Consider the following 15816-nt stretch of genomic DNA (forward strand, 5'->3'; position numbering starts at 1 on the left):
GCCGTCACAAATTATGGCTCCTCCTGATCGTAAACGCTGTGCTGGCGTCGGGTTCATGTTTTGGCTTTTTGAGTGTACTGTAATGATTTTAGCTGGTGAACCCGATATTCAGCCGGACACAGAGATACGTTAAAAAAGGTTTATTGTGAATATGAGTAGTAATGGGTGAGGCAGCCAAACAAAACCAGTTTTGGCATATGAGTATTGATTGAATGAGTTTGCTGAGGCGGGTATAGGTGGGCTGGTGAACAGGTGACAAAAGTAGAATCTAATTACTGGCAGCAGGTGGAGTTGATGTGTGCTAATATAACGGGGCAGAGCTGACAGGATAGTGCCTGGTGGTTGAGAGGTGACAGGCTGAAGAAAAGTCTAAAGGCAAAACAAACAAAACCTAAATCCTTAAGTTTTGCTTTTAGTGTGATCAAAAGATGTGCTGAGGGTATGATACTTTTATCTTAAAAAACATTGTTTAACTCAGTAAAATTTGACAAAAAAGTACATTTTACAATGAAGTCCTAGTAAAAGGAACAAACATTAATTTAAGTTTTTGGGTCAATCACTATAGTCCAGCATAAAAAATATTCAACTCCCTCTAAGATCCCTTAACAAGTAATACAAAAGGTAAATTGTGACAGGACTCAGCGGGTTGCACCGAGCAGATTTCTGCCAGCCCAGCCCTGTCTGCTCTCTCTCTCCCTCTCTCCACAGGTGACTGCAGTTTGGCATGTGGGCATGGCACACACCTGCGGCTCATTTGGCAGCGCAACTCGGGAGCGTTTAAGCGGCGGTCTGACAGCAGGAGGACATCAGAGTGTTAACCTAGTGTGGTACACCTCAGTTGGCCACTGTCTTGTGACAGCTCTCACGTTACCTGCGTTAATCCTTGTTTCCTGTCTCTCTCAGGTTGCCTCATGCTCTGGATCCCACTCCAAGCGTTCTCTAGTGTTCTGACGTCTCGAGTCAAGTCTTCAGGTTCCCTGCGCTCTGGATCCCGTCCCAAGCACTCTCTCAAGCTCAGACCTCCCAAGTCAACTCTTCTGGCTCTCACTGCTCTGGATCCCACTCCAGGTGCTCCCTCATGCTCTCTTGATGTTACCAAGCCAGGCTGAGGACCTCACCGGACCTCCCTGGTTCCTCCTGCTGTCCACGGACAGCTGCTTCCACCTGCTTTGCTCGGACCCCCCTCGAACTCCACCTCCCTGCCCATCTGCCGTTCTGTCACCTCCTATCTTCTCGGAGAACCACCCGCTAAGTCCATCTCTCCGCTCCACTCCCCCCGGCCTAGTTCCTGTTTGCTGCGGTCAGCTCCCCCTGCACACTGACCCCTGCCTAATCTCTCTTCTCTCGTCCTTAGATTGAGTGAGCCCCGGGCCACGGGTCTCTCCCTGACACATCCTCAGCGTACTCTGCCCTCTTGCTCTCTTAGTACATCCATGTGTCTAATAAACGCTTTAAACTGCTTTGGTCTCCCGAGTGTGTTCTGCATGTGGGCCAAATATACCAAAACCATGACAAAATGTATTTAATTTAACCTTGATATAAATCCAACTATTATGTTTCTGGCCTAAGGTTTGTTGTAGAACATTGGTGAATAAAATCATAAAGACCAAGGAACCTAACATTTTTTAGTAAATGAAGTTCACTCCCGTTGCTGATGAAAGGCTTAAACCATATCCCCCATCACTTCAAGGAAGCCCCTTAAGAACTGTGATGGTTTTCTCAATTCTTCTCTTTGGAGGCTGGCCAACTCTCTTGTAGTAGCTTGTTCCTCTTTGTGGCTGGCAGTTTCCTCATGAAGGTGTTCCATCCATGTACTGTGGTGCCACTCACGTTGCTTACAGTTCTCCTCCTCCTGAATGTCCAACACAGGCATGATTCCTCTTCTCATGATTCCTCAGATATAGCATGAATGTAGACCAGTAACAGTCATTTTAATGTGCACCAGTTACACACAAATGGAAAAGATTACACACCCTTGTTTTCATTTTCCTGTTCAAATTCATTTCTGGTAACATTAGCGGTATTCCTGTCCCATGTTTACTCAGGTGACAAAAAATAACTTTATCACACCTTAAAGGCGAAATAAGCAACATTTCATTATTTTAGATAGAAAGAACTAAAACATAGTATTGTGAAGAACTAAAGGTATGTTTTTAGATGATCTATAGGTAAATGTCACACATCATCTCTCTGTGCTGTTCTCCAATCTCTTGTTTGCATACATTGGATGGGCAGAGCACAGGCACACACGTTCCAGCATGTGCCTGCACACACTTGCACATGAATAGCTGCCACTCAGGGCTTAGCCCATCCCTGTCACGCACAAAATGTTAGAGAACATGCCCATCAGATCAAAACGTTCTCTTGCTAACAGTTTTATAAAGTTATGAGTTGCTTCTTCACTAGACATGTTCATCCAAAGGGTGATGTTGTTTTGCTGTTTTTATTCTTTGCAAATATGTGCATACGAGCCAATGGATGAGAAGGGGAAATAGGTGCCAAGTGGTGGAGTGAGGTACAGAGAGTCATGGCTCTACAGACTGTGCTCAAGCTCCAACTGGTGGTGAAAAATCGCTTATCGCTCCTTTAACATTGTAACTGCAAAAACAGGATATTTAAATTTTTCAATTGTGTTCTTTTCTTTATGTTTACAAATGTGAATTACTGCTTCATTGCACAGCTGCCTAATTATTTTTTCACGATTGTACATGTATGCTACCATATATATATTATAAAGTACAGTTGCACATCTCTCACCAGAGCGAGGTCAGCTGAAAAAGAAGGTGATTATTCACAGGAAGCTGGCTCCCTGGTTTAATTCAGAGCTAAGTTCCTTGAAGCACAATGTTAGGAAGTTGGAGAGAAAATGGCGCTCTACACACCAAGAGGAATCCTACCTAATCTGGAAAGACAGTCTAATGTTGTATAAAAAGACACTTTGCAGAGTTAGAGCAGCATATTTTTCATCACTGAGTTAGGAGAATAAAGATAATCCTAGATTTCTCTTCAGTACAGTTGCCAAACTTAGAGTCACAGCTCCGTTGATCCATCCATTCCCTTAGCTCTTAGTAGTAATGACTTTATGGGATTTTTCATAAATAAAATTAATTCCATTAAAAATAAAATAATTGGCATCCTCCCAAACATGATTACCTCGTCCTCAGTAAGTGAGGCAGCGTTGGAGGAATCTTTAGAACCTGCGCAGTGTTTGAACTATTTAGAAGCAGTAGAGCTTTCTGAGCTATCTTAAATTTTAGCTTCATCTAAACCTTCTCCCTGTATGTTAGACCCAATCCCAACCAAGTTGTTTAAGGAGGTATTCCCTTTGATCCAGTGGCCCTATTTTAGACATGATTAATCTATCCTTGGTAAATGGATATGTACCACAGGCTTTTAAAGTAGCTGTTATTAAACATTTACTTAAGAAACCTTCTCTTGACCAAGATTAGTTAATAAATTACCGACCTATATCTAATCTTCTTTTCTTGTCTAAAATACTTGAGAAAGTAGTTGCTAATCAACTTTGTGAACATTTACAAGTAATTTACAAGTAATTACCTACCTGAGGAGTTTCAGTCAGGCTTCAGAGCTAATCATAACACTGAAACAGCTCTGGTGAAGGTCACTAATGATATTCTCATGGCCTCAGATAATGGACTTGTGTCTATACTTGTCCTGTTAGATCTCAGCGCTGCATTTGTTACAGTTGATAACAGTATTCTCCTACAAAGACTTGAGAATACTGTAGGGATTAAGTGAAAAGCATTAGGCTGGTTTAAATCGTATCTATCGGACAGACTCCAGGTTGTTCATGTTAATAATAAATCTTCAAACTCTAGGGTCACTTGTGGAGTACCATAGTATTCAGTCCTTGGGCCAGTTCTCTTTACTATATATATGCTTCCGATTGGCAAAATTATCAGACAACATGGGATAAATTTCCACTGTTATGCTGATGACACTCGGCTATATTTAACGATAAATCCTGATGAATCCAATCAATTACTTTGACTAGAGGCATGTCTTAATGACATCAAAAGCTGGATGACTTTAAATTTTCTGCTTTTAAATTCTGACAAGACAGAAATTGTAATCTTTGGACCAGAGTCCTCAAAAAATAAACTTCTTAATCTAATAAGATTATAACTTTGTGTATTATGGGTTTTCTCAACAATGGACATTCTTCAAACATTAATGTTTGTGGCCTTTTGGCTGGTTCTTTCTTTGTCAGTTTTGGAGAAAACTGTTAGTCCACAGGTTGATTTCATAGCTCTGTCTGTTTTCAGTAGTCAGACTATTTTCTGGGGGTTCAGAGCCATTTAGAAGTGGAGCAAACCAGTTTTGTAGCGGGATTCCAATAATTCCAGCTTGCTTGCTCGTATTATGAATTTTGTCACTACAGACCTGCTGTAGTCTTTTCCTCAGGTAGAAGAATTTTTCACTGTATTGTCGGCCAGGTGTTTTCATCTAGATGCAGGGATCTCCCTGTTTGATGTATTCCTCGATCTTTTTGCTTTATGGCAAGAGAGTTCTTCGAGGGATTGTGTGGGTTTATTCTTCTTTTCATTAGATGAACCATCTGAGCGAGCAGAGAGGGAGAAGCAGTGTACTTTAAACTGCTTTCTCACTTGCGTGATATGAAAAAAATCCCATCATCATAATATTTTTATCAGTCAATATTGATATATACCACACTATAAAACAGACAATTATTTGTATCAATCTTTAATGTTTCCTGGTACTATTAAGTGAGATTTAAACATATCAGGAGGTTATATTTAATTTAAAGATTTACTGCACAAATGACTACTGCATTTATCACATCTCAGCTGCTACTGTGTTGTCAGCATCAATCTAACTTGCCTGGCAGGAATTCAGCCACGTGATTGGTCCTGCATGGAGCAATTCTTATCATGATTGACTATTAATCTTACCTGTATAATAAATGTCTATATCAACCCTTTCCTGTATGTCTATCAAGGAAAACAAATTTTGAGATTTATATCGCTATCGTTTTATGGACCAGCTCTATTCTCCTTTTCACTGTTGTTGATTGAATAAAAAACTCAGCTCTCAATTCAAGAAAAAAAGATTGGTGATTTTTGCAACAGCACTTCATTAATTCTTGCAAGAATGAGAACTGAAGACTGCAGTGTCAAAAAGCCCTCTGCTCTACCTCTGTGACTGTACTGCTCTAACTATAACAGAAACTCTCTTGCTTAGTTTGGTGTTCTTCAGTCACAAAAAAGCAATAAAACAACAAAAGAGAAAGTAAGTGGCCTGAAATTGTCAGTTTGGCTCTCATGAATAGGCTGTTTAAACTTTTCCACAAGGTTGACATTAGATATTTAACCCTTGGACTTATGAAGCTATGAAGGTTTGGGAGAACTTCATCCCATCCGTACCTGGCAAATTACGACTTTCACAGAAAGTCTTCCAGGCTTTAATAAGGTACACTAAAAATATCCTCTATCATAAATCTGACCTTGCAGGAATGGAGAGGATGAATGGACACTATTTGAATTCATTAAGAACATCAAACATATAAGTTTGATATAATTTTTTCCAATCACACTATCTGCAGTTCAGACTTCCAATACAACACAGTCTCCTGTCATATACTGAAATACTCTGATACACTGGATGAGAAAGTAGGTACAGGGAGTTGGTTGATCATTTTGTGGCATGGTTTTGAAACAAAGATTCCAACTTGACTGTAAATAAAACAAATTATATAATTGATTTCAGGAGAAGCTGGAATTTGTCAAACACCGTTTCCATCATAGGAAAAGAAGTGGAGGAGTACCTTGTTGTTCACCTGGACAACAGACTGGCCTAGAGATACAGTTGTAAAGCTGTGTATAAGGGACAGATTAAAGTCCCTTAAATGAAAGTTGTGCCAACTCAGCGGTGGCCGCCATTTTGGGTCTAAACTTGCCACAGGCAGGCACTTTAACAATGTTATGTTATGCGCGTTTCGCAACTTCTAATACCCTGCAGGCAGGTGTTCTGCACAGTTCATTGATTCTGAATAAAACACAACTATCTGAGTGTTGATGATCACCTACTAGGCATCCAGAAAAGCTGATATTACATTTTAGTAAGACTTGAGACAGACATTTTTAAGTGAACTGTATACTTCTCTTTTCTTGTCTTGAAGTCCAGAATTGATCCCATAGGACAAAAATCATGACATGTTATAAAGTCCTCTAGTACTAGCATATTTATTTGTTATATTATTCAGTCGTACCAGAAACCAGAATAAATAATTTCTAATTCTCTTACAGGAAAAACCCAAACTAAACACCATTTTCAAAAGTCAACACGTCTTCACTCAGCTCAAATTACGTATTTTGTTACACAAGGGGCACACTATCTAGTGACGTCACAATGCAAATCAATTGTTTTAATTGGTTGACACTAGCAACCAAATTTAATAAACACACACACACACACACACACACACACACACACACACACACACAAAATGCTACAGCACAATTAAATAAAGCAAGAAGTCCAGAATTGGCTTTAAAATTGCATTTTTACTTTTACATTTTATTTTTACTTTTTACATATTTACTGTATACAAGTATTTAATTATACAAAGCTTTACGGTAATCTGTAGCTATTACAAAGCACTAAGGCATGCTCTATATTTTATTTCAAGAAAAGATGTTCATTTTTTGTCAGCAAGCATTCGCATGCCCATGCTGTTGCTGCCCATGACACCATTGTTACACTCCGTTTGCTCTTCGTTGTACTTCTTGCACATAAAGTGAATCCTCACTGTCACAAATTTTTTCACAATTTTTTCTTTGATCCCGCAGCAAACAGGCAGGTTGAAATCCGCAAGAACTTCCTTCGATGATTCAATCAGGTGGCTCATGATGTTGAAATTGAATGCAGTCAAAATTACATTTCTCTGGCCTCTGATGTGTTTCTCCAGTGTGCTGATCATGGAGAAAAACCTTCTCAGTCACCTTGAAGAGAGATCCGGGCTTGAACTCTTTGAGGGTGGTGAGGTGGTCAAACTTGCTGTCACAATTTGCAATGACAGCTGCTTTACAGCCAGGACAGGGATTGTGCATGACACCTCTCACACAATAGCCAGAAAGGTGAAACAGCGAATCCTGTTCTGATTGCAAAAGTTCATCTACCATCTCGACTTCGACAGGTGGAGTATTCTCCTGCTCAGGAGCAGGAGCTGGAACAGAGATAAACTCTGTCAGAAACTCTGCGTCACTCTCATGGTATGAGGTTGTTTTAGGCATCTTCAAGTACTGTGCCATACAGATGGGTTTCAAAATTCTCTTGAATTCAAGGGCAGTCGGTGTTGGCTGGCGCGACCGAACGACAGAGAATAAATTCTCTAAACAATCCTGTGATGCCCTTGCGGTTAGGAAGAACTTCAAGCCACTGGAGATGAGTTCTTCCGCCATCTCCATGATGGAAGTGGTTGTAAGCCATACACCAGCTTGAATGGGCTTCCAGGCCCCATTCCCAATACTGAGGCCATGAAAAAGCTGTAGGACCATCTTCAGGAAGTCCATAGCCTCAACGTACTTGGTTTCGTTCATCTTGCTGAGAGCAAGCAGAGGATGACGACTGGTCATCAGCTGGAACCATTTGTCCATTGTCTCGATGAACCATGCCGTTGTTTGTGTAGTTTCATCTTGTTTCCCATTGTCCACAAGATAATGAAGAGCAGCACTCACGTCGTGACTCAGGACATGTCTGGCATTCCCAACTTTCATTTTGTTGAAGTGCGATGGAGAGAGCAGTTTTGCAGTGAGTTTAGGAGCCAATTTCAAGTCTGAGGACTAGAATTCCGCCAACTTACGAACAGGCTCATAACTCACTGTGGGGGATTTAAGGTTGAAAGTTGACTCTATGTCATTTGGCATAGTGAAGATGTTGGAGTTCACCAAGCTGGCATTGACATTCTTGTACAGGTGAGGCACATCTGCCAGAAAGTACAAGTTCTTGTCAGGCACAAGTGGATGAGCAATCTTATTTCTTAGTTCTTTGCGGGTGCTTACTTTGCCAAAGGCCTTCAATATTGAACGATTTCCACTCCCCATATCAGAAGTGACGGCCATCACATGCAATCTGATTTTGGCAGCTATTGCTATGATCTCAGTAACAATGTCTTTCAGCACTGAACCATCAATGCCAATACCCGTGAAATGGTAGGCAACCGTCTGCTTCCATCTTGCACGCAATCCACTCAGCATAAACACCAATGCATGACTGGCTGTGCCATGATGTCCATTCAGAGTCACACCTCCAAAGAGCCTCCCACTTCCAGTATCAAACTCCCCCTGGGACTTGATTGACATTTCGTCGAGTGTCAAGCAGCATGTTCTCTCCTCAGGAATCATCTGTTCCACTTTGATCTTCAGGTAGTCAAACACTTGATGGAGGATGCCAGGATTTAATGAAATGTGCTCAACCCGGCGCTGAAGCGTCCTTTCACTGGGAAACGGGAATCCTTTTGAGAGAAGTTCTTGGTACCCACTTTTTCCACAGGCAAATCTCAACTGCAGTCCTTTTTTGACAGTGCCAGCTGACGATTTCACACCCCTCATCTGTGTTCTTCCTAGAGCCACAAATTGGTCCTTAGCAAAGACCTTGTTCATGTTGGCCTGCACCTTTAATTTCTCTTTTTTAAGAGTTCGAAGTTGTCTTTGGGTTGATTTCAGTTTCTCATGAAGGCCTTTGATGCGCTCCTTAAGACGGGGACAGTTGGTGCACTCAGCCTTTTCCACATCCAAATTATCTAAGAAGAAAGAAAAAAAATTCAATACTGGGATACTTCGCAGAAATAGACTTTGAAAAAGATGGATGGATGGATGGATTGTTCCACTTACAACTTATATCCTCAAGCAACTGCAAGTCATCATTTGCTGGATTCAGCTCTTCACATGCAACTGGACCTGGATCTTTTACAGGGGTGCAGTATGAGTGTTCAGGCAGGTGAGTTTTCTTCAATGATGGCTGCCCTTTGGCATCGGATGGTGCAGAACGCTTCTTTGGTGGTGGGCGAGGTGTGTTTGGTGTCTTTGGTGTAAGAGACTATATAGTATATGTTCTGCCACTTTTTAATTGACGGATGATTAATGACCCTAATCATTTCCGGTCTCCCTTGATTTCTGGTCCCCCCTTTGATTTCCGGTCCCCCCTCCCCATTTCCGGCCTCCCTCGATTTCCGGCCTCCCTCGATTTCTGGCCCCTCTTGATTTCCGGCCCCTCCATGATTTTCTGCCTTACCCATATTATATTATTATCATTAATATGATATTATTATTATTAATATAGTTATTAACTTTATTATCGTGATTATTTAAGTATGTCTAATGATTCCTTTAATACACATCCAACTACTTAATTTAGTTTATCCACGTCCAGTTATTTAATTTATCTTATACACATCCAATGATTTAATTTTTATCCACATTCAGTTATTTAATTTTTATACACACTCAATCTGATGCTTAGCAGCAGCATACCACCCATATTAAATTATTAAATGATGATATTAATTATAATACAATTCACTTTATAATTATATCTATTTATTTCGGTTGTACACATGCAATTAATGTATCTTATACGCACTCAATCTAACGCTCAGCAGCAGACCAGCCACACTCTACGTAAGCTTTGCCGAATACTGATCCTACGTGAAAAAACCTCCGTCCCGCACTGTTGTGATTGCGCTGAAATAGAGAATCCTTAATCTTTAATCCTGATATAAAGATTAATTCAGTTTGGAAGCACGACAAAAAGTGCAGCCGCTCACTCTCTTACTGATCACGACCCAAGTTTCACGAGATCTGTTAAAGAGGGGAGGAGCTGTGTCAAACACATGTGTGGCACTGCAGGAAGGGGAGACAATATCGATCCGGCATTTGCAGTCAGCAAATTCGTGCAGAGCGTTATCTTATCATTTTCACACAACAGCAAAACCGTCCTTTCAACGAGCATGACATCCTTTCATTGTTAGTTAATAAACAAAAACACAGAGCCTCTCTGTTATCTTCATCAACAGAGTGTCTGGTCAATGCAGATCAGTGGATGGACACTACACTTCCTGGTCAGCTAGGGAGCCGAACAGGAAACCTCCCTCTTATCTCAATAAACCAGCGACCATCGCCGCTCAGTGCGCCACACACCAGGCCTTTGTTAGTTAGTCAGCAGAACAGGAAGCGTTTCAACTTATCTCAATAAGACACTGCTCAGCGCAGGTCGGGGTATCCGGTCTCGGTAAAACTTAGTATACCACTGGAAGTCACGACTCTCTCGGTAAACGAATCCTCTCAGTACCAGAAATGTATAAAAATGCTCATTCGGTGCAAGGTAATCATCACTCGGCATCATGCCAGAAACCTCTTCAGCTTCGGTCCTCACTAACGCTCAGATCCATCCCGAGGGTCAGAACGCAAGCTCCAACCCACAACATGGCATACGCTTCTTTGGTAAGTTCTAATGAATATATTCTAACGATTTTTAAGTTATATGTTGAATATACGGTGGGGGAATCCTCTCTATGACGCTACTGATCATGTGATACCGTAGTAATATCACTTGGGGAATCCCCCCTTACGCTTTCCGGTTGTGTAACAATATATGTTTAATTATTTTTCAGACCTCACAGGTGTGGAGCAAGAAAATGTACTTTTAACACCGTTGAACTATGGTAGGATTTACTTTCATAAAGATAAAGTATCTAAAGTATTTAAAGATACTAATACGTTGTTTATCTTTATTGAACTTTTTGGTGCTTACTGCTGTTTCTTGTTCTTTCTTCATTCAATTTTGCACAAATATCCAGATATTATTTCTCAATAAACTATACATTAGAAGGGTGGCTCAAGATTTTTGAAGTGGGTTTCTGTTAAAATGTTATTAGAAGTTAATCTCTGTGTCACATCAGCTGCTGTGACCCTCACACCTGCAGATCGTCCTCTGATCAGCAGTGGGTCCTATATAAAGGCGGAGCCTCCACCTGTTCGGCGTCAGATTGTTGTCTAACCCCTAGTGGTAAACACTTTCAGGCCATCTGTCCGTTAAAACGTCAAGCTTTGACTAGCCTAGTTTGTTCCCTCTCCTAACCTGCCTGTTTCTCTCCCTTGTCCAGTCTCGTCCGATTTCCTGAACCCTCGCCCGCTGCCTTGGACTCCCTGGTGACGACCTCCTGCCTGCCCGACGACTGATTCCTGGATAGCCCCAAACCCTGACTGACGCCACGGATCTGACCCTTGCCTGCCTGACCAAGAGTAGCCAATAAATACCACCTAACCGTGCCAACTGCTCTGTTTCTGAGTCCATCCGTGCCTGAAGTGTGTGACACTGGTCTGCAGTATCAACCAAATAAACTTTGTTTGTAAAGCACTTTTCAGTTCTGCCTCACATAGGTTAAAAAAAAAACTAAACCGAGAGCAAGAAAATGTACTTTTAACACCGTTGAACTATGGTAGGATTTACTTTCATAAAGATAAAGTATCTAAAGTATTTAAAGATACTAATACGTTGTTTTAACCATTTTATTTTTATTATTTTAGGTTTATTATTGAGCAGTAGCGGCATAACATATAGAAATCAAGCTAAACATGAGACCCAAAAATAAAAATATGAAGTGGAAGAGTATCATCTAAAAATGTCTATACATTCTTACATCTTATAGTTAAATCCATTTTGCTCTTAGCAGCCCCGTATTACTGACCTACACAGTTAATGCTTTTAGCTAAGAAAAGACCTTGACGATTCTTTAGAGGATCCAAAGATAAATTGAACGTCTGTAAGAGACTATGGGTTTACCAAAATATATAAATAAAAGGTGAGATATTTAAAAAAAAAAAACTTTTGGGGTGTAATAGTGTGTTAAATTATCAGAAGAATAATAAGAAAGAACATTTTAGCTGCTCCTTTGAAGTAATATTTCATTTAAGATACAAAATTAGAGATTAGTGAGAAAAACTGATTTATTGGTTATACACACTTTGGAATCCTGAGAAAAAGCCTTCAATGTTTAGAAACCTAGTAGGAAAAAGGTTAAATTAGTCAAGATCTGATGAATTAGAACCATAATCACGATAATAAAGTTAATAACTATATTAATAATAATAATATCATATTAATGATAATAATATAATATGGGTAAGGCAGAAAATCATGGTGGGGCCGGAAATCAAGAGGGGCCAGAAATCGAGGGAGGCCGGAAATCGAGGGAGGCCGGAAATCGAGGGAGGCCGGAAATGGGGAGGGGGACCGGAAATCAAAGGGGGGACCGGAAATCAAGGGAGACCGGAAATGATTAGGGTCATTAATCATCCGTCAATTAAAAAGTGGCAGAACATATACTATACAGTCTCTGGTGTACGATGGTGGAAGATGGAGGGCACTGCTGTCTTCTTCAAGGGACGTTTCCCATCTGTACGATTCTGCTCGAACTGGTACTCATCAAAATGAGACTGCAATAGAAATGTTTAGCTATAAATTCCATAATTATACACAATTATTAGGAATAGTGACTTTGGAACTCAATTTCATAGCAGTGGCAGTACTTTATATATATATATATATATATATATATATATATATATATATATATATATATATATATATATATATATACATCCATCCATCCATTTTCCAAACCGCTTTATCCCTCATGGGGTCGCGGGGGTTGCTGGTGCCTGTCTCCAGCGTTCACTGGGCGGGAGTCCCTGTCCTGTCCCTGGACAGGTCGCCAGTCTGTCGCAGGGCAACACAGAGACAAACAGGACAAACAACCATTCACACACACACTCACACCTAAGGACAATTTGGAGAAGCCAATTAACCTAACAGTCATGTTTTTGGACTGTGGGAGGAAGCCGGAGTACCCGGAGAGAACCCACGCATGCACAGGGAGAACATCGGGGGAGGGAAGATAACGTTTGCCTTTTGCCGGGGGGGGCGTATCCATGTGTTTTTTCCCTGCTATTTACTATATGCACGAGCGAAAGCAACAACAAAAAAACGCGTGTTAACGTCAAATAAACATGCAAGCGAGTTTTTTTTTTTTTTTGGAAATGTTGGCGAGGAGGTAGCGTGAGTTTGGCGCCGCTGCCGCCTCGCCAAGATAGCGCTGCGGGAAACCCTGCTAGTAGTAGACAAGTAATAACTTTGTTAGTCAAGGGGCTGGGTTATTATTATTCTATATTTTTAGATATTGTACACTTGAGAAACAAGCCCACATACCTCACACAAGCGAGAGTTTTTAGTAGGTCTCCAATTTTTTTCGTCTCTGGGTCCAAGCGACTGACTCGGTTGATCCACAATCCTCGCCGCCCTTCATCGCTATGAAAACGGAACATCCACGACCTTTTAACTGTGTTGTTGGTGCAGCCGTGGGCACAACACCCTGGCATGGTGGCTGACGAGTAAAAATGTAAGAAATCGGTCGCTCGCTGTGTTGTCAACACGCTGAACCTAAAGTCCCTTTAATGAGCCTAGACCCAAAACGGCCGCAGGAGATCACGTGACCCGAAAAAAGTGGAACGCCCATGACGCAACTTTTTTATTAAAGGGACTTTAGGACAGATCAGACTGTACTTCAAGGAAGCTTAGGTCCTTCATTGTTTGCAGCAAGATGCTACATACCTTCTGCAAGTCTGTTGTGGAGCTCTTCTCCAATCATCTCTTGGTGAAGCTGTGTCAGAGCCAGTTATTTAATAAAGTTGAACAAGTTAACAACAAAGGCTGGCTCTTAATTTCTCTTTGAGATTAATTATTTCTGAATTGATCTCAACTAAATGTGATCCCTAAGAAACTTTAGGAAGTGCTAGTAAGGTTGTAATGAGTCAATGATGCATGTTTCTCATGTGACTTGCAATCACTGCTTTGACTGACCATCAGAAGCTCTGACCTGATAGTGACTGATAACATGGCATACCACATTTGATGAAGCCACTGATTTGGTTCTAAAAATGTCAACATTATGTAAATGTTATCATTTAAATACACATTTCTAAATGTACACATTTGATCTATGTGCTTTGTTGTTTCAGAGGCACAGGTTGTAGATTTTATAGTTTACTTACTAAAATACCAAGTGCTTGGCACAAGCATGCACACAATTAATGCTAAAGACTTCCTCTGTAAATTTATAGATGAGATGCATATTGTGACATTCACAGTTGCTGATAATCAGCTTTCCAACTTCTGTTCTGCTTCCAATGATTTTAGACGCATGGAGTTTTAGCTAAATTGAAATGACGGAGTGGTCCAATTTGTCAAAACATTATTGAAAATTATATCATAAATGTAATTCTAATAATATTTGGAACATTTCATCTCTCTTCAAAGCTTATGACAGGTCATTGTCCCACATACATGTTTTTTGTTATATAACATTAACTTATTTTTCAGTCTTCATCATGTTTGACCTGCATTTTCTTAGGTTTAATCTTGTCATGGGGATTAAAGAGGTATTAAAATTCAATCCACAGTGATTACCAAAGAATGTAAAATCAACCTTTAATAGTTCTAGGGCTTTAGTAATTTGATTTTCATGGGATTTTCTGATCCTTCAAATACAGTCAGAAAAAAAATCTCCATCTACTACACATTTAAATTCATAGGAGGGCTTTTTTCTTAAATATAGGAGTCAACTGTTTCCTAACAGAGTATGAATACCAAAAAGAAGTGATTTTTGCAAGAAAATTGTTATGCTGATATAATCGTGTAGAAGCACATATCAAGACTGTTTATGCCACAAAAAGATCCCTAATTAAATAGTACTTTTTGAATTTAGGTAAAATTTTGTTTTCTACATAGAATCGAATAGAATAGAATTTTATTGTCATTGGACTGTCACAAGTACAAGCAACGAAATATCTCTGCTTTTAACCCATCCCCTAGGGGAGCAGTGGGCTGCCACTGTGCAGCGCCTGGGAAGCGTTCTGGGGTTAAGGATCTTGCTCAGGGAGCCAGAGTGCAGGCACTGGGGATCGAACCGGGTACTTGCATCCTTCTCCTAGTGCAGGCGTGCTGCTCTAACCACTAGGCCAGCACTCCCCCTGAACAATTTTTAAGTGGTCAGGTGTTACAACACCTTCATTGTAGATAAGTCCATAATTATTTTCAATAAAGTAAAATTGTGCTGTATACAGCAATAATGACAGGTTTTTACACACATGTCATTTCCTGTGACTTTGATTTACATTAAAAAACAATATAGAGGTAGTCTAACTGTTCAATCACTGCTCACTTTATTAGGTTCACCTAATGAATTGTTTGCTTAAAAATATAGAATCAGCTTATCATTCGGCAGCAACTTAATTCAATTAAACAACTAGACATGGTGAAGATGACTTGCTGAAATTCAGTGATCTCTACAATGAGGAAAAAAATACAATTTAATTGACTTTGAACATGATAAGATTATTGGTGCCAGATGGGGTCTAACCATTTCAAAGCAAAAACAAAATATCTGTACTGCCAAAGACCAAAAACAAAGAATCCGGTTTATCAATAGGAACCTGGTGCAGACACAAAACCTCTTGAGAAATTAGCTGGAAACTGGGGGTGATCAGAGCAAGCTGCTCACAGAACAGAGTAATAGGCTGGTTTGCAAAAACTAGAAACAAGTCCAGAGGACAGGCTGAGACAGAAGGCCAATTAGGTGCTCAACAGGGGCAAGGCAAGACAGAAAAATTCAGCGAACAAGAACATCAAAAACAGGCAAGGCAGACAAAGAACACTGGTCAAAAACAAAGAAATCCACAAAAGCAAGGCGAGTGGAGGGGGCCTCAGAATGAGGGCATG

This window comes from Fundulus heteroclitus, chromosome 13 (assembly GCF_011125445.2).
Source record: "Fundulus heteroclitus isolate FHET01 chromosome 13, MU-UCD_Fhet_4.1, whole genome shotgun sequence".
NCBI lineage: Eukaryota > Metazoa > Chordata > Actinopteri > Cyprinodontiformes > Fundulidae > Fundulus > Fundulus heteroclitus.